The sequence below is a fragment of the Rutidosis leptorrhynchoides genome, chromosome 3, assembly GCF_046630445.1.
Source record: "Rutidosis leptorrhynchoides isolate AG116_Rl617_1_P2 chromosome 3, CSIRO_AGI_Rlap_v1, whole genome shotgun sequence".
In the NCBI taxonomy this organism is placed as follows: Eukaryota; Viridiplantae; Streptophyta; class Magnoliopsida; order Asterales; family Asteraceae; genus Rutidosis; species Rutidosis leptorrhynchoides.
Genome location: NC_092335.1, coordinates 366,711,819 through 366,715,976, shown reverse-complemented (window position 1 = coordinate 366,715,976; position 4,158 = coordinate 366,711,819).

The window sequence follows — 4,158 nt, the reverse complement described above, 5'->3', positions numbered from 1 at the left end:
TATGCCAATGTAGTTTGTTATAAATGTGGAAAACCGGGCCACATTATTAGAAATTGCCCGAACCAGGAGAACACGAATGGACAAGGCCGCGGAAGAGTTTTCAATATTAATGCGGCAGAGGCACAGGAAGACCCGGAGCTTGTTACGGGTACGTTTCTTATTGACAATAAATCTGCTTACGTTTTATTTGATTCGGGTGCGGATAGAAGCTATATGAGTAGAGATTTTTGTGCTAAATTAAGTTGTCCATTGACGCCTTTGGATAGTAAATTTTTACTCGAATTAGCAAATGGTAAATTAATTTCAGCAGATAATATATGTCGGAATCGAGAAATTAAACTGGTTAGCGAAACATTTAAGATTGATTTGATACCAGTAGAGTTAGGGAGTTTTGATGTGATAATCGGTATGGACTGGTTGAAAGAAGTGAAAGCAGAGATCGTTTGTTACAAAAATGCAATTCGCATTATACGAGAAAAAGGAAAACCCTTAATGGTGTACGGAGAAAAGGGCAACACGAAGCTACATCTTATTAGTAATTTGAAGGCACAAAAACTAATAAGAAAAGGTTGCTATGCTGTTCTAGCACACGTCGAGAAAGTACAAACTGAAGAAAAGAGCATCAATGATGTTCCCATTGCAAAAGAATTTCCCGATGTATTTCCGAAAGAATTACCGGGATTACCCCCACATCGATCCGTTGAATTTCAAATAGATCTTGTACCAGGAGCTGCACCAATAGCTCGTGCTCCTTACAGACTCGCACCCAGCGAGATGAAAGAACTGCAAAGCCAATTACAAGAACTTTTAGAGCGTGGTTTCATTCGACCAAGCACATCACCGTGGGGAGCTCCTGTTTTGTTTGTCAAGAAGAAAGATGGTACATTCAGGTTGTGTATCGACTACCGAGAGTTGAACAAACTTACCATCAAGAACCGCTACCCACTACCGAGAATTGACGATTTATTTGATCAACTACAAGGCTCGTCTGTTTATTCAAAGATTGACTTACGTTCCGGGTATCATCAAATGCGGGTGAAAGAAGATGATATTCCAAAGACTGCTTTCAGAACACGTTACGGTCATTACGAGTTTATGGTCATGCCGTTTGGTTTAACTAATGCACCAGCTGTGTTCATGGACCTTATGAACCGAGTGTGTGGACCATACCTTGACAAGTTTGTCATTGTTTTCATTGATGACATACTTATTTACTCAAAGAATGATCAAGAACACGGTGAACATTTGAGAAAGGTGTTAGAAGTATTGAGGAAGGAAGAATTGTACGCTAAGTTTTCAAAGTGTGCATTTTAGTTGGAAGAAGTTCAATTCCTCGGTCACATAGTGAACAAAGAAGGTATTAAGGTGGATCCGGCAAAGATAGAAACTGTTGAAAAGTGGGAAACCCCAAAAACTCCAAAACACATACGCCAGTTTTTAGGACTAGCTGGTTACTACAGAAGGTTCATCCTAGACTTTTCCAGAATAGCAAAACACTTGACTGCATTAACGCATAAAGGGAAGAAATTTGAATGGAATGATGAACAAGAGAAAGCGTTTCAGTTATTGAAGAAAAAGCTAACTACGGCACCTATATTGTCATTGCCTGAAGGGAATGATGATTTTGTGATTTATTGTGACGCATCAAAGCAAGGTCTCGGTTGTGTATTAATGCAACGAACGAAGGTGATTGCTTATGCGTCTAGACAATTGAAGATTCACGAACAAAATTATACGACGCATGATTTGGAATTAGGCGCGGTTGTTTTTGCATTAAAGACTTGGAGGCACTACTTATATGGGGTCAAAAGTATTATATATACCGACCACAAAAGTCTTCAACACATATTTAATCAGAAACAACTGAATATGAGGCAGCGTAGGTGGATTGAATTGTTGAATGATTACGACTTTGAGATTCGTTACCACCCGGGGAAGGCAAATGTGGTAGCCGATGCCTTGAGCAGGAAGGACAGAGAACCCATTCGAGTAAAATCTATGAATATAATGATTCATAATAACCTTACTACTCAAATAAAGGAGGCGCAACAAGGAGTTTTAAAAGAGGGAAATTTAAAGGATGAAATACCCAAAGGATCGGAGAAGCATCTTAATATTCGGGAAGACGGAACCCGGTATAGGGCTGAAAGGATTTGGGTACCAAAATTTGGAGATATGAGAGAAATGGTACTTAGAGAAGCTCATAAAACCAGATACTCAATACATCCTGGAACGGGGAAGATGTACAAGGATCTCAAGAAACATTTTTGGTGGCCGGGTATGAAAGCCGATGTTGCTAAATATGTAGGAGAATGTTTGACGTGTTCTAAGGTCAAAGCTGAGCATCAGAAACCATCAGGTCTACTTCAACAACCCGAAATCCCAGAATGGAAATGGGAAAACATTACCATGGATTTCATCACTAAATTGCCAAGGACTGCAAGTGGTTTTGATACTATTTGGGTAATAGTTGATCGTCTCACCAAATCAGCACACTTCCTGCCAATAAGAGAAGATGACAAGATGGAGAAGTTAGCACGACTGTATTTGAAGGAAGTCGTCTCCAGACATGGAATACCAATCTCTATTATCTCTGATAGGGATGGCAGATTTATTTCAAGATTCTGGCAGACATTACAACAAGCATTAGGAACTCGTCTAGACATGAGTACTGCCTATCATCCACAAACTGATGGGCAGAGCGAAAGTACGATACAAACGCTTGAAGACATGCTACGAGCATGTGTTATTGATTTCGGAAACAGTTGGGATCGACATATACCATTAGCAGAATTTTCCTACAACAACAGCTACCATTCAAGCATTGAGATGGCGCCGTTTGAAGCACTTTATGGTAGAAAGTGCAGGTCTCCGATTTGTTGGAGTGAAGTGGGGGATAGACAGATTACGGGTCCAGAGATTATACAAGAAACTACCGAGAAGATCATCCAAATTCAACAACGGTTGAAAACCGCCCAAAGTCGGCAAAAGAGCTACGCTGACATTAAAAGAAAAGATATAGAATTTGAAATTGGAGAGATGGTCATGCTTAAAGTTGCACCTTGGAAAGGCGTTGTTCGATTTGGTAAACGAGGGAAATTAAATCCAAGGTATATTGGACCATTCAAGATTATTGATCGTGTCGGACCAGTAGCTTACCGACTTGAGTTACCTCAACAACTCGCGGTTGTACATAACACTTTCCACGTCTCGAATTTGAAGAAATGTTTTGCTAAAGAAGATCTCACTATTCCGTTAGATGAAATCCAAATCAACGAAAAACTTCAATTCATCGAAGAACCCGTCGAAATAATGGATCGTGAGGTTAAAAGACTTAAGCAAAACAAGATACCAATTGTTAAGGTTCGATGGAATGCTCGTAGAGGACCCGAGTTCACCTGGGAGCGTGAAGATCAGATGAAGAAGAAATACCCGCATCTATTTCCAGAAGATTCGTCAACACCTTCAACAGCTTAAAATTTCGGGACGAAATTTATTTAACGGGTAGGTACTGTAGTGACCCGAACTTTTCCATGTTTATATATATTAATTGAGATTGATATTTACATGATTAAATGTTTCCAACATGTTAAGCAATCAAACTTGTTAAGACTTGATTAATTGAAATATGTTTCATATAGACAATTGACCACCCAAGTTGACCGGTGATTCACGAACGTTAAAACTTGTAAAAACTATATGATGACATATATATGGATATATATATATAGTTAACATGATACTATGATAAGTAAACATATCATTAAGTATATTAACAATGAACTACATATGTAAAAACAAGACTACTAACTTAATGAATTTTAAACGAGACATATATGTAACGATTATCATTGTAAAGACATTTAATGTATATATATCATATTAAGAGATATTCATACATGATAATATCATGATAATATAATAATTTAAAATCTCATTTGATGTTATAAACATTGGGTTAACAACATTTAACAAGATCGTTAACCTAAAGGTTTCAAAACAACACTTACATGTAACGACTAACGATGACTTAACGACTCAGTTAAAATGTATATACATGTAGTGTTTTAATATGTATTTATACACTTTTGAAAGACTTCAATACACTTATCAAAATACTTCTACTTAACAAAAATGCTTACAATTACATCCTCGTTC